We start from the raw sequence: 27990 nt of genomic DNA, 5'->3' as shown, positions 1-27990 counted from the left end.
GTGGGTAGGGCAGCACCTGGGTGTGTCAGTGTGGTTCTGTGTTCACTGGTCTTGTGGGGAAGCTGAGGATGTAGTTGACATTTCTGGTGAGATGCTGTGTCTGCTGGGCGTGGGTGCAGGGAGTGTTCTCACTGACCATTGGGTTGGGTGCTGTGTGTGCACTGTGTCAATTGCTGGGTGTTCTGGGTGAGGGTGACCAGGTCATCAATCACCAGGTGGGTGTCAAGGAAACTCTCACCAATGGTTCCAGGTAGGCTGGGCTGGGTGGGGTGGTCTGAGAGGGCACAAGCATCCTGTTATAGAGCAGGGACAATGCAGGGGGACAAGGTAGAAGGAAGCCACCAGTCCACAGATGCCTGGTTGGAAGGCATGCTCCTGTCCAGTAGATTACCCTGTGGGGGAGGGTGTGCTGCTGGTCCTCAGGCCCCTGGCACAGGCCACTGGAGGGAGTGGAAGATGACACCCTGGTGTGAGTGGCTGGGAGTAGGAGCACGTGGATGCCTCCACTTACTTGGTTGGGGCGGAGAGGGTGGTGGGTGATGAGTGTGTGAGCACATGGGCCCACGGTCACTGGCACTTGCCTGGTGGTGGATGGGTGATGGACGGGGCTAGCTTGTGCATTCAACTGGGCAGGAGGAAAAATAGCAGTGGGTGACTGGGTAGGCACCAGAGCTTCCTGCTGGCACTCAGCTTGCTCAGTTGGGCAGGAAAGGTGGGATGGGTGGCTTAATGGGGGGGAGGAAAAAAAAAAGCAGAGACTTGTACCATGGTCCCTGGCAGTCTGCACCACAGGTTTGGGGATTTTGAGCCACTAATCGCCTTGTTTCACTTCAGGTGTGTCTTCTCAGTTTCTCTGTGTCCTGATGGGAATTCTGTGAAGTTGCCTCCTGTGCTCCTCACCCTGATCACCGCTTTTTCTCAAGATGGCCACATTGTGCTGGGTCAGTTGACTGTGCACTTCCACTCCGTCCTTTCTTGTTTGCTGTTTTCAGTCAGTTTCTTCTTCCATTAGATATTTGATCTAGTTCTTTTTCCCACATTTGATGCTCAGGGTTCCAGGATTGACATCTGTATCTGTTTTACTGGTTTCTCAGGCCTTTGCTGTAGTGAATGGTGTGTCACATCTGACTAGTCTGCCATCTTGGCTCAAGAGTCCTCTTATGCGTTTTGGGGAAAATTTGTAACCACAGCCACCTCCTATGTAACCATAACAACTTGTGTTTTTAGTCCATCCTCTACTCCCTCCTCTGGGACCTGACTCCTTCCGATTCTATATCTTGATGGTCTTTCCCATTGGAAAGTCCCCTTAGTTTACCTATTCACTTACCATAAATTTCACCCATCCTAAAATAAAGAAAGCCAAATCATTTCTTTAGCCTTGCTAAACTGTTCTGTCAATTCCTCAGTGAACTGCTAATAAAGCCAAGCCACCTTTCCTTGTTAATGCATTCCTTCTTTATGCAACTCTCCTCCCTGATTCCTACTTCTCTGGTAACTCCTTCCACCTTCATGTCTTTCTTCTATCAGTTTCTCACCCAGTGATGACTTCTCTTCACTCATTGAAAACTCTCCTTGGGCTTTTTCCCAGGCTTCTCATATTCGCTGAGCATTTCCAGATCTGGACCCTGGATGGTACAAATGGCTAATGCATTCAGCTGCTAACCAAAAGGTTGGAGGTTCAAGTCCATCCAGAGGCACCTTGGAAGAAAGGATTGGTAATCTACTTCTGAAAAGTCAGCCATTGAAAACCACATGGAGCACAGCTCTACTCTGATACACATACACATGGGGTCACCACGAGTTACAGTCAACTCAACGGCAACTGGATAACTGTTATCTGTAGCCCAGACATCTTGCCTGTACTTCAGCCACATTTGCAATACACTACTGAACATTTTTTACCCCTAGCACCACTAAGTCAACTTACATGAACTGGATTCTCCCCCTTATTCCCTAGCTTGTATAGTAATCCCGAAAGTATTACTATCTACTCAGTCACCTGTACCAGAAAAAAAAAGAAAAAAGATATTTCCTCCTTCTTCCTCAGCCCCATAATCTTCCTGCAAAATGTATTTTAAATCCATCTCTCATTCTCATTTCTACTTTTTAAAATTAGTTCCTCACTATTTTCTATCTGGTCTACTAGATAGCCTACTAGATAATGAAGGCTCTTCTTTCCTTCCCCCCCCCCTTCTTAAAATAATTAATAGACTTTATGTTTAGAACAGTCTTAGGGTTATGGATAAAGTAATCAGAATATGCAGAGGGTTCCCATATGCCCTTTCTCGTGCACAGAGTCTCTCCTATTATTAACATCTTGCATTTCTTGGTACATTTGTTACAATTGATGAGCCAATATCGATACATTATTATTAACTAAAGTCCGTAGTTCTTGCTGGAGTCACTCTTTGTGTTGGACAGTCCTATGGGTTTTGACAAATGCTTAATGTCATGTGTCCGTCGTGACAGCATCATGCAGAATAGTTTCACTGTCCTGTTTCTTTTTCAACACTTTTTCTTCCATGCTATTTCACAAATTATGTTTCTAGAATACAGATACTTTAAAAATATCACTTCCCTAATTAAAAATTACTGATGGTTTTCCCCTGCATGCATAAAAATCTAAACTTCTTATATAGCACTCAAGATAGTGTGCAATTTGTCCCCTGTCTACATTTCTTGCGCTTGCCTCCTTCTTCTCCATCCCCATACACCTGCTGATCTCCTTCCTCCCCATCCCCATATACCTGCTGATGTATCTGCATTCAATTCCTCGCTGCTCTTCTGCTGCCCTGAACATGCCATGATTGTTTACCCCTGCCAGGATCCACTGTAGTCTTCCCTCAGCCTACAAATGCTGTGTGCATGTGTCAAAATCAAACCCATACTTCTAAGTCCAGCTTAAATGCCACCTTCTCAGTGAAGTCTTCCAGGCTTCGCTTTTCCTGCCCTTCGGCAAAGTAGTGAGTCTCTCCTCTGGCGTCTCATATCAGAGTGGTCCCGAAATGGTCTGCCTTCAAGAATCAACGAGGAAGCTTTTAAAGATACTATTACCTGGCCCTTGACTCACACCAGTTAACTCAAAATACCTGAAGGTTAGCCCTGTGCGTTGTAAATTTGTTGTTGTTGTAGCTCAGGTGTCCAGAACCTGGTAAGTTAAAATTCTTGATTTTATAGATCTTTAGTCAGGTACCTTTCTGCCCTTCACCACCAATGTTGTTTCAGAACTTAACTTCTTTTCTCAAGTTCTCACTCTATTCTCACGTTCTCACTCTCAGAACATGACCTAACTTCCTTTTTTTCAACAAGAATTTATTGAAGTAACAAGTGTGTTAAGTTCTTGGAATGTAACGACAAATAAGATAGGATGCCTGTGCTAGATGGACTTTACCTTATGGTAGAGGGAGGTAGACAAGAGCTTTGGGTCTCTACCATCACTCTCTGTGTATGTTCCTTGTTTAATTGAATTTTAATCATATAACCATATCTGAATTTTAATCATATAACCATATCTGTGAACCTACCATCCAATGTAAGTGCCAGGACATTACATATAGTTTATCTATATGCTACTCAATTTTCCAGTCATTTGCCTACACCAAAGGTAACCACTAACCTGAATTTTTTTTATTGTGGTGAATATATACACAACGAAACATTCACCAACTCAACAATTTCTGCGTACATAATTCAGTGACATTGATTACATTCGTCATGTTGTGCAACCATTATTGCTATCCTTTTCCAAATTATTTCACCACCATTAATAGAAGCTCAGTGCCTCCTGAGCAAAACCCTCCCTTCCCCCCGCCCCCACTCCTGGTAATCACCTGTTTTATATAAGTGAGATCATACAGTACTTGTCCTTGTGCAACTGACTTATTTCGCTCAACATGATGATTTCAAGGTTCACCCATGTTGTGGCATGCATCAGGACTTCGTTTCTCTTCATGACTGAGCAGTATTCCATGGTATGTATGTACCACATTTTGTTTATCCATTGATCTGTTGATAGACATTTCAGTTGTTTCCACATTTTGGCTATGGTGAAAAGTACTACAGTGAACATTGGTGTACAGATTATGCTGATTTTTAAAATAATTCTTTGTTTTAAAAATGTTTTTATCACATATATGTACGTGTGTGCATCTGAACCATATGATATTTAGTTCTGCTTGCTTTTGAACTTTCTAAGAGATCTATGTGTCCCTCTAGGCACTGGCATTTTTGCAAAGCTCCCAGGTGATGCTCGCGTACGGCCAGGGTGAGGGCCCCTAGCGGAGCACTTTCTGCACAGTGTCTCTCCTGGCGTTCTCCCTGGGGCTCCCCTGTGAGCGATCTGACAGGTGCTCCTTGGCTCTGACCCTGGGGATCCTGCCTCACCCTGGCCTTTGATGTACACTTTCTGGAGGTGGTTCCCCAGCCCCTGGTCTCTGCCGAATTCACACAGTTCTCATCTTTCTCCAGGTTCTAAATCATTTTAATGACCCCTTTTCCTGGCCCTGTCTCCGTTCCCCTTTCAGCATGCTCCTTTGTCATCACCCCCTCCCCACAGAGGAGGTCCAGTGAAACTGCAAAGCCTGGTATGTGATGCACCATCCAGAGAGAGGAACAAAACAAAAACTGTCCCTGGTATCTTTAGCCTTTGATGACAGGGAAGGCAGAACTGGGGCATCAGGAAGATGCAACAGTGCAGAAATGGAAACTCAATTACTTCTTAACCCAAGAACCAGCAGGATGCCTCCCACTGAGGATGAAATGGGCCCCACCTCTGAGCACACATATCCTAGCTTCCGACCCCCTTCATTATGTAAGATCACAAACAAACTATGTGCTGCAGTGTGGGTTAAATTTCATTTATTTAAACAGGTTACAAACAGTCTACAGTTAAAACAAGACTCACTGTTTATTTGTGGTCGCCTGCCTCCAGGAGAAGCAATTACCTTCTCCATTAGTTCAGTTCTCTCTGGAGCCTCTGTCCACATTCCAGAAAAGCCTGTGGTTCCTTGAAAGACCAAAGAAGATGATGAACAAAGTGGTCTGCTGCATTCACATCTTGGAAAAACCACAAAGGTATACTGGAATAGAGTTGGGGTATCCCTTTCTGTTGCTCTTTGGCTGTTTTAACATTAAAAAATCTCCACTCTTCTGGTCAGATCTATTAGCCAGAGGACCTTCCAGTTCTGCTAAGTCCAACTTATACACAGACAAGACTAAATAAACAGTAAGCAAATGTTCTCCACACCACTAAATTGGGATTTAAGGGAAGTCTGCTGAATAAATAAAAAAGTGTGGTTTTTGTAAATGAAAAGTTCCTAGTACTAGCAATTAATTATCACTATTATTTTTATGATTCAAATGGAAAGTATTGTAGTAGCTTATAGTTTATCTGTCTCAGAAAATCTAGAAGGTTCTTACTTGAGAACAACTGCAGCAAAAGCTTGCTGTTACTGGGGTGGACTGGAAACCAGCAAGCTAATAAAACTGTTTTCTCAGAGGTTTAAATGTACAAAATAACATTTAAGTATAACTTTTTTTTTAATAACTTATAGGAGTGTTAAAACTATAAAAGTATTTCATATGTTATCCAATTCACCTATCAAGCTGACCCTCAGCATTCTTAAATAAAGTGTGTACATGTCCATCAGTTTGTCATACTGTGGTTGAAGCTGTCAACTAATAAATAGGTTCTTGTCAAGCAGACTATTGAATTGAAGTCAGCCAGACACAGGGTTAGAAGAAAAGAAAGGTTTATTCACAGTTTGCAAACTGGGAGACAGCCAGGGTCTTGTGACCTAAAGCTGCCAGCTCCCTGAACCAGGGCAGATTTGCTCCTTATATACGCATGAACAGTGAGGGGAGAATCTTCAGTCTTGGGATGTGTGTGCAGTCTGCATAATTCTAGTGAATGAATTTTTGTGCACGGATCTAAAAATATTGCACACAGCCCTAAAAAAATGGTGGCGGCTTGCTACTGCCACCCCAGGAAGGTCATATTGTAGGTAGGTTCAGAGTCCGTGCATCTGCGCCTTGACCGCCTGCCAGGAGAAGAGAAGAAACCTGAAGATTTGACCAATTATGGTGAAGCGCTATAAAAGTTGTAACAAAAATGTAGCAAGAGTAGACTTTTCTGAAAAACAACCATTATGGGATGGTTAATAACCTTTTCATAACTGCCTGCTTCACGGTGTTGCTACAATACCGGAAGCTTTGCCACCAGTATTGCAAATACCAGCAGGGTCACCCAAGAGGGACAGGTTTCAATGGAGCTTCCAGACTAAGACAGGCTAGGAAGAAAGGCCTGGTGATCTTCTTCCAAAAATCAGCCAATAGAAAACCTTATTGATCACAGCAGAACAGTGTCTAACTCACATGCTTTGGACATGTCTTTGGGAGGGGTCGACTGGTAGTGGAAGACATAATGTTTGGTGAAGTAGAGGACCAATGGGGGCGAGGGAGACCCTCAATGAGATGAATTGGCACAATAGTTACAATGATGAATTCGAACATGCTGACAATTGTGAGGATGATGTAGGACTCACAACGTTTCATTTTGTTGTACATGAGGTCACCATGAGTCAGAGTCAACTGGACAGCAGCTATCTATCTGTCCATCTATCTACCTACCTACCTATCTATCTACCTATCATCTATCTAATCTATCTATCATCTGTCTATCTATCATCTATCATTTGTCTATCATCTGTCTATCTATCATCTATCTATCTATCATCATCATCATCTATCCATCTATCTACATTTCATAAGTTGGGTAGAGCTAAAGCTCTCCATTTCTCCTTCACACACGTGCTTTCTGCATGGGTGTGCACACACCATACAACCACACCCACAACAGCTGGCCTCTCCATGGCCAGGGTCTAAAGAAACCCTGGCTTTTATGGTGGCTGTTTTCTTTTTCTTTTAAATTATGATCTTAAAGCTGAATCTGAAGCTCAAACAAACATGCTGTCAGGGACAGGTGCAGCAGGGCAATTTGAGGAGATTAGATTTCTTTAAGTGACAAAAACAGGAGGCCTTTAAAGTCAACATTTCATAATCTGAGTCATGCTCACATTTTCACTCCGTTGTTTAGGAAAACAATGTATACAGACAGAGGTGACCTACGACCTCCATAGCCCTCTGTGGCCCATCAGAGGGAAGCTGCAAACACTAAGTAACATTTAATGGCTGAGTCCCCTGCCCTTTGGATCCATGCCAAGGCTAGAAGTTCTAAAACTCTCTGATTGTTACATTAGCTGTATTGGAGAGAACAATAGTATTTAAATAAGAGCATATTAAATAATATGTTTTCAAGGTTCATTGTTCTAAACAGAAGAAATGAGAATGTGTCTGTGGTTCTGGCCCAATCCCCATCAGCAGAGCTGCCTCTTAACTTTCTGAAGTTTTGTTTGACTTGATGGCTCTCCAAGTGTGGTCCCCAGATCAGCAGCATCAGCATCACCTGGAAACTTGTTAGAAATGCAAATGATTGGGCCCCGCCCTAGACTTGAAGAATCAGAAACTCTGGGGTGGGAAAAGAAACGGGCATTTTAACAAACCCTCTAAGGGATTCAAGGAATTCCTGGGTAATGCAAAAGTTAAAACTCAAACCAAACCCATTGCTGTCAAGTCGATTCCGACTCATAACAACACTACAATTCCCAAGGAATAGCTGTTGGATTCAAATTGCTGACCTTTTGGTTAGGAGTGATAGCTCTTAACCACTGTACCACCAGGGCTCCTGCAAAAGCTAAGTGCTCTGCTATGGAGCCCTGGTGGCACAGTGGTTAAGAGCTTGGCTGCTAAACAAAAAATCGGCAGCTCAAATTCACTAGCCACTCCTTGGAAACTCTTTGGGGCAGTTCTACTCTGTCCTATAGGGTCACTATGAGTCAGAATCGACTCAGTGGCAGTGGGTATTCAGGTGGAGATTTGAGTCCACCCACTGGTGCCACCTGGAGGAAGAAAGGCCTGGCAATCTACTTCTGCAAAGATCAGCCATTGAAAACCCTTTGGAGCACAATTCTACTCTGAATCAACTCCATGGCAAATATTTGGTTCTAGGGGATTCAGATGCACACTCAAGTTTGAGAACCATTGGGTTCATACAATTCACTATGTGAAAGATCACCAGTGGTCTAAATATAGGCCAGCCATATAGAAGAAAGACTTATGGATAAGATAGAAGACACCAATAGGATCACTGGAGCACCTGAAACATATTTCTAGCATTTTCCTCATACATTAGAAATAAGAATGATGATGAAGTAAAAAAAATATTTTTTCAACCGAAGTCCATTGATATAATAGGGGAAAATCAATTGTCACATAAAAGTAAAAAAAAAAATTAGATTATCATTTTGTTCCCTTACAGTAAGAAAAACCAAAAAATCTAAACCCATTGTGGTCAAGTGGACTCTGACTCATAGCGACCCTATAGAACAGAGTAGAACTGCCCAGTAGGGCTTCCAAGGAGCTGCTGGTAGATTTGAACTGCCAACCTTTTGGTTAGCAGCCTGAGCTCTTAACTACTGTACCACCATGGCTCCTACAACAAGAAGTACAACATGTTCAGTTTACTCTGCCTTTTTCAGTTAATACAAGGAACAGAAGACAAAGCCAGGGGAAATAATTCAGTTTTCTATTACAGTTAATTAAAGGAGACACACTAGAGTCTAAAGATGAGCAAATGTTCCTGAAAGCAAAGGCTTTCTTTGTATTTGTTTAGTACCCAGCTCACCATTTATCCTGAAAGAAGTATCCAGTGAATATTCATTGAAATTAAGGGAGAAAGTAAATAAGGCAAAAGGAAAGGAAGTAAATAAACGAATATAAAAACAGACCAGGGAGAAATATAAACACGAGAGACAAAGAAAAAGATAGAAACATATACAGAGAGAAGGAAGAAACCAAGACAAAAAAAAAAAAAGATGTAAAAAGGAAAGAGATGAGATTTTGAGGGACAATGCAGTAAATTGATTTATAAATTATAGGAAGAAGCCTCATGAACTTGCAGTTTGATGATCTAGCTTCTAAGGCAGACATTTCCTCTGTTAAAATGTATTTATAAAATATCTTTGTCTCAAAATGCTGGCAAAGTTTCAATGACCCAAGAGTAGATGTTTAAGGAGGCAGGATTCTGTCTAACCAAAGTAGCTGCTTTGAAGTAGGGATAGATCCGGGATCTGCTGCCTTATGAGGATGGGAGGACCCTGCCACCAAATCAGTTGCTGTTGTGTCAGTTCCAAATCATGGTGATTCCATCTGTTTAAGAGTAGAACTGTGCTCCATAGGGTTTTCAATGGCTCTTTTTGGAAGTAGATCACCAGGCCTTTCTTCCGAGGTGCCTCTTGGTGAACTCAAAAGTCCAACTTTCAGTTAGCAGTGAGCATATTAACTATTTGCACCACCTAGGGACTCCATGCTGTCACTAGCTTCTCAAGCCAAGGCCAACCAAGGCAGGACCAAGGCAGGTTGGTAGCTGTGAGAAATGTGGTAGATTATTGTTGTGGGATAAAGAATTTAACCTTACCCAGAGTAATTTGGTCTTTGCTTTTGTTTCTTGAGAGCTAACTCAAAAACTTTGGAATTTCCTGAGTAACTGAAATGCCTTTATTATCTAAGACCTCCAGACAACACCTGAAAGTTTGTGCTAGTGAGCGGGGGCTGGCCACACCACAAAGACCACCAAATGCCCCAATATCAGCTGACATCAGGGAGCCAATAAAGGCTCTGGACATGGAAGCTCCCTGGGCTTCCTGGTTGGTGAAAGACACCCAAGTATGTGGGAGGGTAGCACATCCTTTGGGAGATGGAAGCTTTACATTGAGAACCCTCCCAGACGTGCCCTAGCTGCGTCTTTTCATTTGTATCCTTTTTTTCCATAATCAAGCTGTAATTGTTAGGTATAGTACTTTTGGTGAGTTCTGGGAGTTGTTCTAGCAAATTATTGAATCTGAATGAGTAGTGGAAACTAGCAAGTTGGAAGTGAGAGAAGGGCTAAAAGCCACTGAGTTTAGGGCTGGTATCCTGAGGGAGTAGAGGGAACTCCCAAATTTGTAGCAAGCAGGTCAGAAACGAGGGTTTCATATGGACTCCCAAACTTGCGGCTAGCATCTGAAGTCTTGGTCTAACTTGGTAGCCTGAAGGATGGTGTCCTTGCACCTTGTCTGGGTGGCTAGGGTCAGAGAAAGGAGTGCTGCTTGGCCAGCCGGTGTCAGAACTGAACAGAGAAGTGGAAGGTGAGAACTTATTATATCCTCATACTTGAGGACAGTTTGGAGTTCTAACATGTCTTCTCTCACTCTTGGTTGTTAAAAAATATAAACTATACAGGCCGGCACTCACATACACCTGTCTATACTTGTGCGTATATGAGACACTGTATAGTGTTGTAAACAGTGTGGACTCTGAAACTGTTGTTGTTGTTAGGCTGCCATCGAATCAGCTCCTGACTCATGCTGACCCCAGGCACAAAAGGATGAAATGTTGCCCAGTCCTGTGCCATCCGCCATATGAACCATTGGCTAATTTTTGGAAGTAGACCACTAGGCCTTTCTTCCTAGTCTGGAAGCTCCACTGAAACTTGTTCAGCATCATAGCAACATGCACGCCTCCACAAATAGATGGGTGGTGGCTGCATATGAGGTGTATTGGCCAGGAATCAAACCAGGGTCTACTGCATGGAAGGCGAGAATTTTACCACTGAAGCATCAATGTTCCAGTATGCATAAGTTCATATAGCAGCCCTGACTCATGGTATACCATTGGGCAACCGGTTTAACCACTCTGCCTCATTCTCCTAATTTGTTAAACAGAGACATTAATAATATACATAGCCTTAGAATGGTGTCTGGAACATTTTAAGCACTATGCAAATGTTAACTGTTGAATCAATAAGGGTAGAACTCTTGAGTTATATTTCTTATTCAGTGTATCTTGGCTGGAACATTTCGGGCAAGGAAAATTTAGTGCTAAGGAGGCCAAGGTTAAAATTTTGATCAATTTATAGGTTAAAACTTTTATTTCTGCTCCATGCCCATAGATTCCCTAGTTCGACTCAACTAAATAAATATCATGGGTCAAAGGGCTTCTCGAATTGGAACAATTCTATAATAATTAAAAAATACATAACTTATTGAGAGCTGGACAGTAGGTTGGTTGATGGAATGGCCTTTTACTGTTGCAATTAAAGCTACTGATTTACATTCAAACCTAGGATAGCTATCATAACCCGTAAACCTGTTGCCGTCAAGTGAACTCTGACTCATAGCCACCATATAAAACCAAAAACACAAACCCAGTGCCATCGAGTCAATTCTGACTCATAGCGACCCTATAGGACAGAGTAGAACTGCCCCATAGAGTTTCCAAGGAGCACCTGGTGGATTTGAACTGCTGACCCTTTGGTTAGCAGCCATAGCACTTAATCACTACGCCACCAGGGTTTCTAGCCACCATATAGGACAGAGTAAAACTACCCCATAGGGCTTCCAAGGAGCAGCTGGTGGATTCAAACTGCTGGCCTTTTGGTTACCAGCCGAGCTCTTAACTCCAGCTACCATTAGCCACCAATTAGTAGGAGGGTGTTCTGTTGCTGCTGACCTATAAGATTGGATGAAGTTATAGATGTTTTGTCCTGACAGTGGCCAATTTCAGTGATAATCTGCAACTGTTGTCTGAGCTCCCCAATGGACAAGAGTCTGTACCACCCACGCTTGATCTTTGATTGTTTCCTGGGGGAATTACAATGTGACTCTTGAATTCAGGAGTATGCGAGGAGAAAGATACATGCATATCCCCACCCACCGGTGGTCTCCCCCTGAATCCCTTCACGTATGGCAGGATGGGTGTCAGTGCTAACATCTTCCAAAGTGCACAGTTGTCAGATGTAATGCTTTTGTTTCTGATGTGTGCATAGCACATCTATTACATGGCACAATGAAAAGTAATTTGAAACAATAGCAATTCACGCCATCGAAAGAATAGAGACATCTTTGGAACCCTAGGCAGCATCCTGGGTTCACTGCATTTGTACTCATGTTTTTAATGGTAGGTGGATGTTAAGACTACAGTTAGAAACCCAAGCAACTCCCCCAAGCAGGAAATGGTTAAGTCTTTTCATTATTTAGCACCCATTGATATGATGGAGCCCTGGTGGTTGAGCTTGGCAGTTGGCATCCACCAGCCACTCCTAGGAAACCCTATGGGGAGTTCCACTCTGTCCTATAGGGTCGCTATGAGTCAACATCGACTCAATGGCAGCAGGTTTTTGGTATTTCCAAGTCTGTGATCAATGGTTTCAGTATGGATCTTTAGGTTAGAATGACTGCCTATCAAATCTTTTTAAAATGTGTTTGAGTTTCACAGCTATGTGTGAATGGCATACCCTTTATTTTTCTTAGGTGAAGAGAAGGAGAGGATAAACAGTTCATGTTTTAACACACATGAAAGTCATATTCAAGGCCAACATATTAATTAACTTTGTTGTTGTTGTTAGGAGCTGTCGAGTCGGTTCCAACTCACAGCACAACAGAACGAAACACTGCCCAGTCCTGAGCCATCCTCACAATTGTTGCTTTGCTTGAGCCCACTGTCGCAGCCACCGTGTCAATCTATTCTCATTGAGGGTCTTCCTCTTTTTCTGCCGACCCTCCTATACTTTACCAAGCATGATGTCCTTCCCCAGGGACTGCTCCCTCCTGATAAAATAGCCAAAGTATGTGAGACACAGTCTCACCATCGTTGCTTCTAAGGAGCATTCTGATTGTATTTCTTCTAAGACAGATTTGTTTGTTCTTTTGGCAGTCTACGGTATATTTGATATTCCTTGCCAACACCACAATTCAAAGGAATCAATTCTTCTTTGGTCTTCCTTATTAATTGTCCAGCTTTTGCATGCATATGAGGTGACTGAAAGCACCATGGCTTGGGTCAGGTGCACCTTAATTCTCAAGGTGACATCTTTGCTTTTCAAACACTTTAAAGTGGTGGCTTGCATGTTGTTATGATGCTGGAAGCTATGCTACCAGTATTTCAAATACCAGCAGGGTCACCCATGATGGACAGGTTTCAATGGAGCTTTCATACTAAGACAGACTAGAAAGAAGGGACTGGCTATCTACTTCCAAAAATTAGGCAATGAAAACCCTATAGATCACAACACAATATTGTCCAGTATAGTGGCAGAGGAGCCCCCTAGGTTGGAAGGCACTCAAAATACACAGTGGCTACAACAATGGACTTGAACATACCAACAATTGTGAAGATGGCATGGGACCAGACAATATTTCTTCTGTTGTACGTGGGGTTGCCAGGATTCAGAGCCAACTCAACGGTAAATATCAACAATTCTTTCATTATAGGTATTTGCCTAAATTCTCTATCCTTCCCTTTCTCGCCACCTACACACTTCCACCTGCGTGTAAAAAAAACGTGTAAAATAAATTCTGTATGTATCATACATCAGTGTATAGTACATTTATTACGTGGTATAGTGAAATGAACTTTAAACAATAACAATTCACACCCATTGGAAGAATAGAGACTTTGTCTCAGACACACATGACACCTACTACTGCAGGCTTATTTCAAAAAGGCAGCTTTTAAATAGCTCAAGATTGATTTCACAGAAAACAAAACTCAAAGTGACAGTATTTTACTCCTAATATCTCATGATTCAAGCTCTTTTTAAAAGTAGAAGGCACTCTGAGGTCCATGTGCCACCTGTTACTGTAAAGAGGCCTAATGTCTTCTGACCAGAAGGCTGCAGGGGAGGTCTAGCCAACCCCCACCTGTGATTTCCATCAGCACCACCTCTTTGGCCCATGAAGAGGCCAGGCCAGGACACGATCAAGGGGGGGAAGCGGCTGTCAAAAGGCTGAGATGAAAGACCTGCTAGAATCCAATGGCTTAGTACAATGATGGATTCTCTTTTGCACAGTCCTGACCTGTCCCTTGGCCTTCCAATCTGTTGCTTCCAGAATCACAACCTATCACAGGATTGGAGAGAAGCCACAGCAGGTGAGGCTGTCAGGTACGGTCAGTGGGGTTTGATGGCAAACACGAAGTGATTCTGCCTCTTCTTCAGGCCCCAGATTCCCAGAAACATTAGCATGTTATCATGAGTGAGCCTTTGTGCCCAGAGAACTCTTGCTGGGTCTCGGGCAACTGAGCTTCAAAAACTGAAAGAGCCCTTAGCAGGACTATTTTAGTCAGGGCTCACAATAGGTTTAATGAGAAGGGGAAGCGGGCGCTTCAAACCAAGTTTCCCTTTTGAGTTCCACCAGGAACAGGTGTTTTCTTTGCTCCAGGAGAGAGTTCACAGGGCTGATGTCATGCATATCTAAGAGCGGTTGTAGGTCCCCTTGGCTGTCAAATCTGTGGTTGATTTACATGATTAGGGCATGCACAGTGGCTTTCTGTGCAGATGGTATTAAAGGTATACCTCTATGTGTGTGTGTGTGTGTGTGTGTGTGTGTGCGCATGCATGTACACAACCCCTGAGTCCAGGCAAAACGACCACCCACCGTTTCCCCAGCATTCTTGGGAATATTTGCCACAACAGAACGGCTTTTATCCTCTACTAGTAACAGAAGTACAGAAGTACTTTATGCACAATATCTCATTTAATTTGCATCACAACCCTATGAGATAATTCTAGATGGGAAAACTGGTGCTTAAAAAGGGTAAATCCCATGCTAAAGGAGCATAACCAGGTAGCGGCTGAGCAGGAGGAAGACCAAAGCTTTGCTCTCTATCACACCACCATACGAAAAGTAGCCACATGTTTAAGAAAGAAATAATGCCAGTTATTCAAACTCTTCCAGAAACTGAAGAGGAAAGAACTCTTCCTAACTCATTCTGTGAGTCTGGAATTACCTTGACAAAGACATTACAAAGCATTACAAGATAAGAAAACTGCAGATCAATATTTTTCATGAACTTAGATGGAAAAATTCTAAGCAAAATTTCAACAAATCAAATCCAACAACATATAAAAAGGGTAACACATCATGATCAAGTGAGAGTTGTCTCAGAAATGCAAAGTTGGTTTAATATTTTTAATATAATCAATGTAATTCACCATAACAAACAAAAAAAGAAAAAAAATACATGATTACCTCATTAGATGCAGAAAAAGCTTCTGACAAATCCAACGTTCCTAGGAATATAAGGAGCTTCCTCAAACTAGCAAAGGGCATTTACATAAAACCTCCAACTAACATCAAATTTAATGGTCAAAGACTGGATATGTCCCCCCAATATGAGGAAAATGACAAGGATGTTTGCTCTCACTATTTCTGTTAAACATTGTATTTGAGGTTTTTGCTAGTGTGATAGGGCAAAATAAAAAATAAAAGGCATCAAAATTGGAAAGGAAGATCACTAGCCATTTGAGAAATGCAAATCAAAACCACAAAGAGATACCATCTCACCCCTGCATTACTGGCACGAATCAATAAAAAAGAAAACAACAAATGTTAAAGAGACTGTGGGGAGATTGGAACTCTTATGCACTGCTGATGGGAATGCAAAATGGTACAACCATTTTGGAAAATGATATGCTGCTTCCTCACAAAGCTAGAAAAAGAAATACCGTATGATCCAGCAATCCCACTCCTAGGAATATATCCTAGAGAAATAGCAGTCATCACACGAATAGACATATACACACTCATGTTCATTGTAGCATTGTTCACTATAGCAAAAACATGGAAACAACCTAGATGCCCATCAACAGATAAATGGATAAACAAGCTATGGTACATACACACAATGGAGCACTGCGCAACGATAAAGAACAATGATGAGTCTGCAAAACATCTCACAACATGGATGAATCTGGAGGGCATTATGCTGAGTGAAATAAGTCAATTACAAAAGGACAAATGTTGTATGAGACCACTGCTGTAAAAACTCATGAAAAGGTTTACATACAAAAAGAAACAATCTTTGATGGTTATGAGGGAGGGGAGGGGTGGGGATGGAAAAATACTTAACAGGTAAGGGATAACTTTGGTGAAGGGTAAGACAGTATATAATACTGGGGAAGCCAGAACAGCCTGTACAAGGCAAAGTCGTGGAAGCTCCATAGACACATCCAAACTCCCTGAAGGAAAGAATTGCCAGGCTGAGGGTTGTGGGGGCCATGATCTCGGGGAACATCTAGCTCAATCGGCATTAACAGTTTATAAAGAAAATGTTCTACGTTCTACTTTGGTGAGTAGCGTCTGGAGTCTTAAAAGCTTGTGAGTGGCTGTCTAAGATACTCCACTGTTATCACCCCATCTGGAGCAAGAGAGAATGAAGAAAACCAAAGACACAAGGGAAAGATTAGTCCAAAGGACTAACTGATCACAACTACCACAGCCTCCACCAGACTGAGTCCAGTACAACTAGATGGTGCCCAGCTACCACCACTGACTGCTCTGACAGGGATCACGATAGAGGGTCCCAGACAGAGCTGGAGAAAAATGTAGAACAAAATTCTAACTCATAAAAAAAGACCAGACTTACTGGCCTAGAAGAGACTGGAGAACCCTGAAAGCATGGTCTCCGGACACCTATTTAGCTCAGTAATGAAGTCACTCCTGAAGTTACCCCTTCAGCCAAAGATTGGACATGCCCATGAAACAAAACGAGACCAAAGGGGCACACCAGCCCAGGGGCAAGGACTAAAAAGCAGGAGGAGACAGGAAAGCTGGTATAGGGAACCCAAGGTTGAGAAGGGAGAGTGTTGACGTTTCGTGGGGTTGTTAACCAATGTCACAAAACAATACGTGTATTAATTGCTTAATGAGAAACTAGTTTGTTCTGTAAGCCTTCATCTAAAGTACAATAAAAAAAAATTAGAAAGGAAGAAGTAAAACTCCATTTGAAGGCAACATGATTACCTATATAGAAAATACAATGTGATCTACAAAAAAAGCTACTAACCAATAAGTTAGTTTAGCAAGATTGTAGAATACAAGACCAATATACAAAAATTTAGAGTAATTTTCTAAATTAAAAAAAAAATTCTATAAATTTTTATAAATTAGCAATGTACAATTAGGAATTGACATTTTAAAAACAACACCATTACAAAAATATGAGATACTTAGGGATAAATCTGACAAGGATTTGCAAGACCTGTTCCTTGTCCACTATGAAACTCCGCTGAGAGAAACTAAGGAGGAACAAAATGGAGAGATGGACTTTGTTCATGGGTCAGAGGATTAAATATGGCTAATATGTCAGCTTTCCCCCATTGCTTTATAAAACCAATGCAATTCCGATCAAAACCCTAGAGGGTTTTGTGTAGAAAATGAAAGCTGATTCTAAAATTCATTTGGAAATTCAAGTAACCTAGAATAGCCACAACAATTTTGAGAAAGAAAAACAAAATTGAAGGCCACTACTTGATTTTGAGCTACAGGGCATCACAAATGGGAATAAGGATAGGAACAAGGCCTCAGTGCTGTCCAGTCAATTCTGATTCAGAGCAACCCTGTGTGACGAAGTAGAACTGCCATATACAGTTTTCTTGGCTATAATCTTTACAGAAACAAATCATCAGGTCTTTCTCCCGTGAAGCTGCTGGGTGAGCTTGAACTGCCAACCTTTAGGTTAGCAGTCGAGCACTTGTTTACGTTACCAAAGCTCCTAGCAATTTTTGCCCAAAGTATCTTCAAATAAAGGGGTGTAAAACATCTGTTGTGTTGAGATGTAGTAAAAAACAAATGGATTATTATGGCATCCCATAGATTGGCAAAGTATTCTGTAGACTGAGCCTAATAAATACTTGCTGGATTTAAACAATATTGTTCTGGAAATAGTCTTGAATATTGGGGACTGTATTAGTTTCCTAAAACAAACAAAGAACAGTTGCTGTTGAGTCAATGCTAACTCATGGCGACCCCATGTATTTCAGAGTAGAACTACATACTATAGGGTTTTCAATGACTGTGATCTTTCTGAAGTAGATTGCCAGGACTTTCTTCTGAGGCACCTCTGAGCAAACTTGAACCATCAACCTTTCAGTTAGTAGCCTAGTGCTTGGCCATTTGTGCCACCCAGGGACTCCATATTGCTTTCCTAGAACTGGCATAACAAAATACTACACAGTGGGTGGTTTTAAACCACAGAAATTCATCATCTCACAGTTCTAGAAGCTGGGAGTCCAAGATCGGGGTGTTGACCATGTTGATTCCATCTGAAGCTTTAAGGGAGGATCTGGTCCATGTCTCTCTACTAGCTCCTGGGAGCTGCAGGCATGCCTTGGCTTGCGGCTCTGTGTTACATGGCATCCTTTTCTCTCTCTCTATGCCTCTTCTCCTCTTTCATAAGGACAGCGCTCAGATGGGATGAGGACCCAGCCTACTCTGGTATGACTGCATGGTAATTTACCTGATTACAAGAAAGATCTTCTTTCTAATCAAGGTCACATTCATAGGTACCAGGGGTTACGACTTCAACGTATCTTTTTGAGGACCACAATTTAATCCATAACTGGGGCAGAGTAGAAACAAGCTTCTTTAAAACTTGATGAATATAATTTTATCCACTTGTATATTGTTTTTGCCAGATCCACTTCTAAAAATGAATTAAAGTGGTTGATAATCAACTAGGAAAATAGGCAAGTATTTATTACCTTAAATACATATTTAAGTACAATACATATTGTGTACTTCCCAATCCTCCCTCAGTTAGAGGGGAGATTACTGACTTCTATTCTACAGTACTACAGGATTGGGGGGAAAGCAGAGATCTTATATAGATTTTCCACTGTCTAGACTTCTTGCTTACTTTAGATCCATCTAATGCTTGAAGGACAATGGGACATTTTCCAGGACTAGGAGCAGCAATGTGTAACTGGAACTGTCGTCATATTTCTTCTTATATGTTAGGAAGTTTCCCATCATTGTTCCAAGAAGGCAAACACTTGGGAACCACACGGCAGGAAATGAATGGTTTCAAATTAATGGCCATTTGCCACGCAGACCACAGTGTCATTAAACGTCTTATAACGATACTATCTCCTACTCAGCATCTTCTGTTCCTGGGGAAAGTTTGATTCTTTCTAGAGAAAAAATTGGTGACTGGGGATTTGCATTTTTTTCTTAGAAGATTTACTCCATGTTTATGAAAAACAATACTAGCAATAAAAGATACTATCATGTCTGAGGTTGATATTTTGGGTATGCTGCTGCTTTAGATAGGAATTAATAAAGTCTTATATGTCTGATGGAAACCCTGCGTTTCCAAGGCTGTAATCTTTACGGAAGCAGACTGCTACATCTTCCTCCTATGGACCAGCTGGTGGTTTGAACTGTCAACCTTTCGGTTAGCAGTCAAGCGCTTAACCACTGTGCAACCAGGGCTCCTCAGTGAGGATTAGGCAGTCTTACGTGTTCCCCTATAATCTCCTACCATAGAGCTCAGCTCACTGTATTTGTGCAGATTAAACTTTGTAAAGATGGCCACAGCAGTATCTCATATCCCACGTGCCCTTACCTCGCCTCTTCCTCTTCAAGAGGTGGGATACAGAAGTTGGAGAAGCCTAATGCTCTCTATCCCCTTGAATCTAGCCTGGCCCTAGTGTAACCTGTAAGATGTGGTAGAAACCATGCCACATGACTCGGTAGGCTGGGTCAGAAGAGGCCATGTAGCTTTTATTTTTGTTGAGATGCCTGCTCTGCAGGAAGCCAGTTGCCATGTAAGAAGTCCACATACCCTAAGCCATCATGGTGGAGAGGCTACATGTAGGTGGCCCAGCTGGGATACCAGACAATAGCCACCTGAACTGCCAGCCAAGTGAGTGGAGACAACTCCATACCATTCCAGCCCCTAGCCATCAAATCACCCCCAGCCATTAAGTCTTCACGGCGGAGGTCCCAGACATCATAGAGCCCTGTGCTTTATTCAAATTCCTGTGCTGCAAAGCCATGATCATAATAAAATCATTGTTTTAAGCTGCTAAGTTGTGGATAATTTGTTACACAGCACTAGTAACTGAAACGGTATTATGTAAGTGGATGTTTACATATCTGGCCTGTAAGACCCCACATCAGACTGCACAACCATGAAAGCAGGAACTTTGGGTGCTCTATTTACCATTACATCCTCAGCTTTTAGCCCAATGCCTGGCACTTATAGGCACTTATTAAAAATCTTACCTAAATGAATGGATGAATGAATGGAGAAATACTTTCTTCCTTCAGCTTTGTGTTTATCCACCTCTTTCCTGAACTTTAGGCGTGATAATCCAGTTATAGATAGACGGTGCACCCAAGATACTGTTTTTCTTGTCTGTCAAGTTCCATGTCATTAACTCCTATTGTGTTCTTCTTGCCCACTCCTTGACCCAGGGCTCTACACTTTGAAAACACAAAGTGGCCAAGTAAAAGGTCTTGTACCATGTTGGTCTCAGAGAGACCATCTGGTACAGAGTCTGGTGTGGCCCTACTGTCACCAGAAGGGGACTGCAGTGGGGTGAGAAATGGCTGGAGGCCAGCACTCCTCTGAAGCTCATGAACTTGAGAGTGATTTTTATGAGAGTACAGAATTGTCCATTAGAAAAGATGTTGCCTGTTTTCCCACATGTCCTCCCAGGGCACGGGAACTGAGGAGACTGCAGGGAGATAGCTATCATATCAAAGTAGCACATCAGCTCTGTGTTCAAGGAGTGTTAGCTGGTGGAGGGGGGCGGTGAAGGTGAGGAGTGGAGAATTCAGGTGCTGTGTTGTACGAGATAATAGCCCTGACTTAAGAAGTCTGTGCCATTTTCCCCTTCCATCCAAAGTCTGTGTTGTGTGAGGAGGCCCCAGCCTTCTGAATCACACCTGGTTCTATGCAGGATGGGTGCAGCCTTCTCTGCTGGGGTACAGCCTTTCATGCTGGAGTCTGCCCAGTCAGAACGAGAGTGAGAGTGAGAGTGAAAATAAGAATAGAAGGAAGAGGAGGAAGAAGAGAGGGTGGGAGGAGGAGGAGAACTATCTTTTACTTAGTGTTTGCTATACTCCATAAGGGGCCCTGGTAGTGCAGTGATTAAGAGCTTGTCTGCTAACCAAAAGGTCAGCAGCTCGAATCCACCAGCCACTCCTTGGAAACCCTATTGAGCACTTCCACTGTGTCCTACAGGGTCGCTATGAGTCAGAGTCAACTTGATGGCAACAGGTTTGGTTTTGGGGGGTTTTTTAAACTCCTTAAATTGAAATAAGAGTTTTTTTTTCCTCTTCTTCTTAGCATAATGCCATTTCAACCTGAGCCAACAACTCTGTAAGAGAGACATAATTTCTAATCTATACATGAAGAACTTGATACTCAAAGAGTTTAAGTAACTTGCTCACGATCCCACAGTTAGTAAATGCTAGGGCCAGAATTTCTAGCCAGGTCTGGCTACCTCTAAATTCTATGCTCCTTCTGTTCAACTAGACTTAGAATGTCTGTTATCACCCTAGAAGAATCCAAATAGCCCACGGAGGGTGATGTTCAAACAGGACTATGACATGTGGGTCACTTTGATACTGACTCTGTACAGAATTGGACCCCTGTCATACCACCTATTTGAATTCCCCTTCCAACACACACACACACACACACACACAAACACACACAAATGCACCACTCCCTCAACTCTAAGCATAGTCAGGAACTCCTAACTGACCTGGAGTATGATGTCTTGGCCATGCTTGAGGATCAAGCATTCAGGTTATGAGACTCCAATACAGTGTGTTACACCACAGAGGAGATGGTTGAGAAAGCCAGTTGGTGGCTCTCAGCCATGTATTGCTTCATGTCCAAGAATGCATTTCTCCTTCTGCCAAAAGAAAAGCGACTACCTAAGATCCATTCTGGTTGACCACGTTAACTGTTCTGATCCTAGCAGCCACTGTGAGCTGAGTTGGTTTAGTTATTCCCAATGACACAGCTCTGCTTTCTAAGGCAACACAGAGCCAGTCATTTCTCCAATGTTTACAGTAAGTGATACGGAAATGAAAGATCAGAATCAAGTGCCTACTCTCTGGACCAAGTTACTCAGAGATGATAGGGAACTCTCAGAAGCATTTTGTAGCTTCAGGAGTGGGTTTCCTTGAAACACTGCCTTGGACTGCTGAGAACACAGTCAGGGTTCCATAACTGAGAGCCAATTCCAGAATGGTAAAACGCAGAATGGCCCTCCAGCAACTAATTCTCTGTCACTGTCTTATTCTTCCAATTCAGCAAACCTTTCCTGATCCTCTGGTATTGCAGGATACTCTACTTAGCCACTTAGCCCTGTGGAAGACACTGAGATGTAGGAAACTTGATCCTTGCCTTAGAATAGCACCACCTGGTCTACAGAGGCTGAGTAGTCAGCTAACACATCCAGGGGATGTGGTGAGTCCTGTCCTAAGAGCACTCCCAAAACGCTGTGAAGGCTATCAGGAGGGCCAAGGCCAGCCAACTGGCGTTTCTTTTTGATCAGGGGTTTTGCTTCTAGTTGGATTCACTGTGACCTGTGAAGCCTCATTGGGAGCTAGACATGAAGTTATAGAGCAGAAATAAAATGTCCCCACATCCCCAGTTTAACTAGCCCAGTATAGCTAGTGATTACAGAAAAGAAGTTACATACTTTGACAGATTTACTTTATCATTTACTACTCTTTGATGGGTCCGGACATAATTGTTCATAACATACGCATGCCAATTTTTAGTTCTTAAAGATAGATTATATGGTCAAATGTATAATTACAATAGATGACAACTTACATATATGTTACCGTACCAATAAGTGGTACTTAGGCCCTTCGGTTTTGATACACTTCACATGGCCACTTTCTTCTATGTTGGGGGAAAAAAAATATGAAGCTTCCCTCTAAAAATCCTACTTTTAAGAGTATGATATAACAGGTCGAGTTGCACCCTGAGACCTGTTTGACTGAGCGGCAGTACCTGACCTTCAGGATGAAAACTTCAGACTCTCCAATGGTGATAGTTCACATCAACTCCAAAAGAGAAATGGGGAAAGGTAGAGCAAGTAAGAAAGACATGAAACAAACCAAAACGTTAACTCCAGAAGAAAAGATGGAGGAAGTCAGGGAACTGAGAAAAGGGAAGGGAAGGGGAGGGGAGGGCACAAAGGAAGGGCAGCGTGGGGCAGGGTGGGGTGAGGTGAGCATGGAGGGGAGGGGACAATGGAAGAGAGGGGAGAAAGAAGAGGGGAGACCAGAACAGAGCGGGGTGGGGGGTGGGGGTGGGGGGGTGGGAGAGGAAATGGAGGGGGAGGGGAGGGGTGGGGTGGGGCGGGGGAGGGGAGTAGAGCAGGGAGAGCCTGAACACTGTTTGAAAAGAAAAAGAAAAGAAAATCTGAACAGCAGTCTGATTTACTATAGTGCTTCATTTCTCTGCTGATTCACCCAAGATAGGATTGAATTTACTTCCAAGTAAATGACATCAAAGACCAAAAACAACCAGTGACTCATAACTTAGAAAATCAGTTGAATGAAATACAAAAAGGAATGAGTTTATCTTTAGCATTAGATAAAGAGGGTAGAATGGCCTCATTCAAAATACACAGTATTTTTCTAATAGTAGGTCAGAGTATACAATGGTATTCTCTAGCGTCTAAAAAAGGTGTTTTTAAAAATATACAGTGAAACCCGTGAGAGCTGGAACTTGCCTTGTTTATCTGGGTCTCACAAGCTTTCCACCTTTGACAGAGTGCAGTCTTAACTTTTCTATCATTTGTTTTAGTGGAAAATATTTGTGTTTTCCTTCTCTGACAGGTTTCCGCCTTACACAGGCTCCAGCTTTCAGAGGTTTAACTGTAGTGTATTCTCTTTTAACACGGTACTCTTCTCTTTCGATTGATGGATTGATACTTGTTACATGCAGAGAACATTAAGGAACCCTGGTGGCTCAGTGGTTAAGCACTATTCTGCTAACCGAAAGGTCAGTGGTTCAAACCCACTAGCTGCTCTGGGAATGAATGATGTAGCAGTCTGCTTCCATAAAGATTACTGCCTTGGAAACCCTATGGGGCAGTTCTCCTCTGTCCTATGGGGTTACTATGACTAGATGGCAACAGGCAATGGGTACAGAGAACACTACAGAAGCACTCAGAAAGCCCTCCAACCATGATGCCTTAGAAAAAGAAATGAGTTGAAGTTGTGGCATGATAGCAACACGAATTGTAGAATTAGTCAGAAGAGTGCCACCAGGATGAGAGATGGTGCGTCTCACTTTAGTATCCAGTATTTTCCAGTCTTCAAATATTCCGTATCAACACCCCCAACTGTGGTAGAGGTAGTCACATTTTAACTAGGCCCTATTCTATTGAGTCTGTGTCTTATTTCTCCACCAGTGCCTTTCTCACTTAATTTCTAGCTGGTAGCCATTCACCACATAAAAATACCCAAACTAATAAGATGATTGGATGCAAAATGCAGAGTAACAACCATGTAATATGCAATGTGCCGTAAGTGCAGTGAACACATATTATATGTTACGGCAGACCTTTGTAATTGCCTGTCTGGTTTAACTTTTCAGCTGAGTAAAGGGAAAACAATCTGAGGTTATGCCATCTTTTCCTCTGTTATTATTATTATTACAAATATCTGTATTGGTCAGGGAACCGCATAAATCTATCACTCTACTTTTACAGTTTTCAGAGTTTCTGGTACGGGAGGAGTTGGGGACTAACCTAAGGTATAACACTTGGCCAAGCCTAGCTTTCCAGAATTTTCTTACTTTTCTCATCAGAAATGAATTTCAAGTTAACCTTTAAATAATAAGCAACAAGAGTTCTCTGTGAAATTGTGGGGTAGCTAAACTGCAGGGTACAGAAGGGGCAGAAGGTACAGGGTTAGGACATGGTGTTCTTGTTTATCCTTGTTACCAGATGGCTTTAGACACGAATGAGCTTTGAGAGCCTTGCTGGGAGCTCAGTGCAGGAAAGTAGGTGTCATGGAGGGTGTTGTTGTTATTGGTTGCCCTCAAGTCAGCCCTGACTCATAGCAACCCCATGTATAACAGAATGAAAGTTTCCCTGGCCCTGTGCCATCTTCACTATCATTGGTATACTTGAGTGCATTGTTTTAGCCACTGTGTATTTTGAATAGCCTCCAACCTAGGGGGCTCGTCTTCCAACACTATACTGGACAATATTATGTTGTGATCCATAAAGGTTTTCACTGGCTGATTTTCAGAAGTAGCTTGTCAGGCCTTTCTTCCTAGCCTGTCTTAGTCTAAAAGCTCTGCTTGAAACCTACCCATCATGGGTGACACAGCTGGTGTTTGAAATATCAGTGGCATAGCTTCCAGCATCATAACAACACACAAGCCACCACAGTGTGACAAAGTGACAGATGGGTGGTAGAATGGTAAGTGCCTGGGCAAAATTGTGGTGTGCATTAATTCCAGCCCCCTGTTTTTCTACCCTCTTTAGCCTCTATTCTTCAACTTCAGAGGCTTTTCTCCTGCTGGTCCTCCCAAATCAACTCTGGTATGTCCAACAGTGTCTCCTGAGTGGATCAGGAAATAGATCCACTTAGAGTCAGAGGAAAGTTTGACTTCAGAAGGCAGCTCATGGTGAATTAATGCTCTGATTTCAGCAAACGTCAGTGAGTGTCTGCTCTATGCCAGGGGCTGCAAATGCCAGGTTAAATAACCCACAGTCCTTGTCTGCAGGTAACTTAGAGTCTAGGGGAGATGGTACCTCTCCATATTGACCATCATCTCCTCCAAAGATACCATACTCTCGACTTCCATAACCCAGTTCCATTTCCAACCTCTTATTTAAGTCCTAGATCCTCTGTTATTCCACGTGCAGACTTTTCTTATTTTTCTCATCCAAAATGAATTTCAAGTTGTTGTTGTGGTTAGGTGCCGCTGAGTTGGTTTCAACTCATAGTGACCCTATGTACAACAAAACAAAACACTGCCCAGTCCTGCGCCATCCTCACAATCATCGTTATGCTTGAGCCCATTGTTGCAGCCACTGTGTCAATCCATCTCCTTGAGGGTCTTCCTCTTTTCTGCTGATCCTCTACTTTACCAAGCATGATGTCCTTCACCAGGGACTGGTCCCTCCTAATTTCAAGTTAACCTTTAAATAATAAGAAACAGGGGTTGCCTATGATATTGTGAGGTAGCTAAACTCCAGGCAATGATGTAAAATTGTGTAACAGGTTGTAAAAGAATGCTGGGACAGATAAAGAAAGAAAAAGAGAGCACGTAATAAGATGCTAATTAAACACTGGGGATATTAAGCGAATAGATGTGAATAAGGAGAACGGGTAACGTGTTCAAAAGAGATGGGTATGAACTGGTTCCTTTTCAACAAACAACTTCCCTGACATAAAGGGAATAAATGAATGGAACGTGCAGAGAAACTCACTGACAACCTCACCATCTTTGACTCTCACTATAAATAACAACACTGATTGTATTAGTTTCCTAGGGCTGTGTAGCAAAGTACCACACACTGGGTGGCTTATTAGAAAGGAAATGTATTGTCTCACAGTTCTGGATGCTGGGAATCCAAAATCAGGGTGTTGACCGGGCTGATTCCTCCTGAGGGCTCTGCAGGAGAATCTGTTCCACGCATCTCTCTGAGCTTCTGATGACAGCCAGTGATCCTCGGTGTTTTTGGCTTGTAGATGCATCACTCCACTGTTTGTCTCTGTTGTCAGAAGGTTCCTTCCTTCTGTGTCTCTTCTCCTGTTTTATAAGGACACCACTCAGAATGGATTAGGACCCACCCTAGTCTGACCTCATGTTAACTCAACTGATATTATCTTCAAAGACCCTATTTCTAAACAAGGTCACATTCAAAGATACCTGGGGTTAGGACTTCAACATATCTTTTTGGGGGACAAATTTAATCCATAACACAATTCAATCATTTCTTTATTCAACAAAGCCTGTGATCAGTTAGCAAGATAAAATAATGGTTTCTCACACATAGACCTACCTAATTGCATTGAGTCGATTCCAGCTCATGGCGCCCCATGTGTGTCAGAGTAGAATTGTGCTCCACAGAGTTTCCGGTGTCTGATTTTTCAGAAGTACATCTCTCATCTTTCTTCCAAGGCACCTCTGAGTAGATTCAAACCACCAACCTTTTGGTCAGCAGCTAAGCGTTTAACCATTTGCGCCACCCAAGGACACCACACCTATCTTAGACAGCCTCTTATTATTTAGTCATGCAAACAGCAGCTTTCCCAGAAACCCACTGTTTGCCCAGCTCAGAGCTACAGAAGGGTGGCACAGCTATTCCCCAGCATGGGCGTTAACCGTCTAGCTAGACTTGGGATAATTGTTCAGTTTCCTCCTCTGCCGTCATGTGATTCATGGGCTGCTATTGCTCCATCACTTTGCTTGCTTGATGTCACGGGCCCCCCAGAAACCTATGATCTAATGCTAAGTTTAAGACAGGAAACCTATCCCACATTGCTTCCTTTACCACAAAGAGAACTCTTTATTTCCTGATGCCTTAAAATTTACATTTGACCTTCAGATAAGTGTAAAGTTCATTAGATTGTCAAATAAGCTGTAAGATGGAAAGAATATTCCTCTGACAGCTAAAAATTTTAAGTGAGTTGCACTAAACAAAATAAGGTGGAAATATATATGTCATTGGTTACATGTCAGTGTGCTTTTCTAAACAAAACCTCAAGGCTCCTTTAATGTAGTATAGCTATCAGGAAGGAAATAGCTGATGATTTTCTTTTAAGTCATCAAGAGCCTTGGCCATGTCCAAAGCCATAGAAAAATGCCAACATACGTGCCATTTGTCATCTTTTAGTAAAAACCGTGTTGGTGGCAAGGAGGAGACTGTTTAGAAAAAGAAGTTACAGTGCACACATAAGAATATAGGTACAAAAGAACAAGGTCAGTAATGGAGTGATGTGGTTAACCATGATATGGCTTCTAGAATTGAGATTCTGGGCCGTTGAGCAATTGTGTTCCTTGTTCTCTGAGTCCATCTGTCCTTTTTCTTTCTTTTCTTTTTTTTTTTGTTTC

At 42.4% G+C, this 27990-nt stretch overlaps 1 long non-coding RNA gene across 2 annotated transcripts; it reads right to left on the bottom strand.

Annotated features, from left to right (window-relative positions):
- Positions 1-8: 8 nt before the first annotated feature.
- Positions 9-27761, bottom strand: LOC135230662 (uncharacterized). Of its 2 annotated transcripts, none has more exons than XR_010321233.1 (5): positions 26939-27761; positions 26487-26685; positions 4904-5005; positions 3831-4041; positions 9-3014 (listed from the first exon to the last, which is right to left on the bottom strand). It is a non-coding gene; the product is annotated as an uncharacterized LOC135230662 (long non-coding RNA). The 2 variants fall into 2 exon arrangements; XR_010321234.1 differs by having other exon boundaries at positions 3831-4005.
- Positions 27762-27990: the final 229 nt, after the last annotated feature.

Source organism: Loxodonta africana, chromosome 1, assembly GCF_030014295.1.
Source record: "Loxodonta africana isolate mLoxAfr1 chromosome 1, mLoxAfr1.hap2, whole genome shotgun sequence".
In the NCBI taxonomy this organism is placed as follows: domain Eukaryota; kingdom Metazoa; phylum Chordata; class Mammalia; order Proboscidea; family Elephantidae; genus Loxodonta; species Loxodonta africana.
Note: the sequence above shows the minus strand (reverse complement) of the source record. Positions and strands in the feature narration are given on the sequence as shown.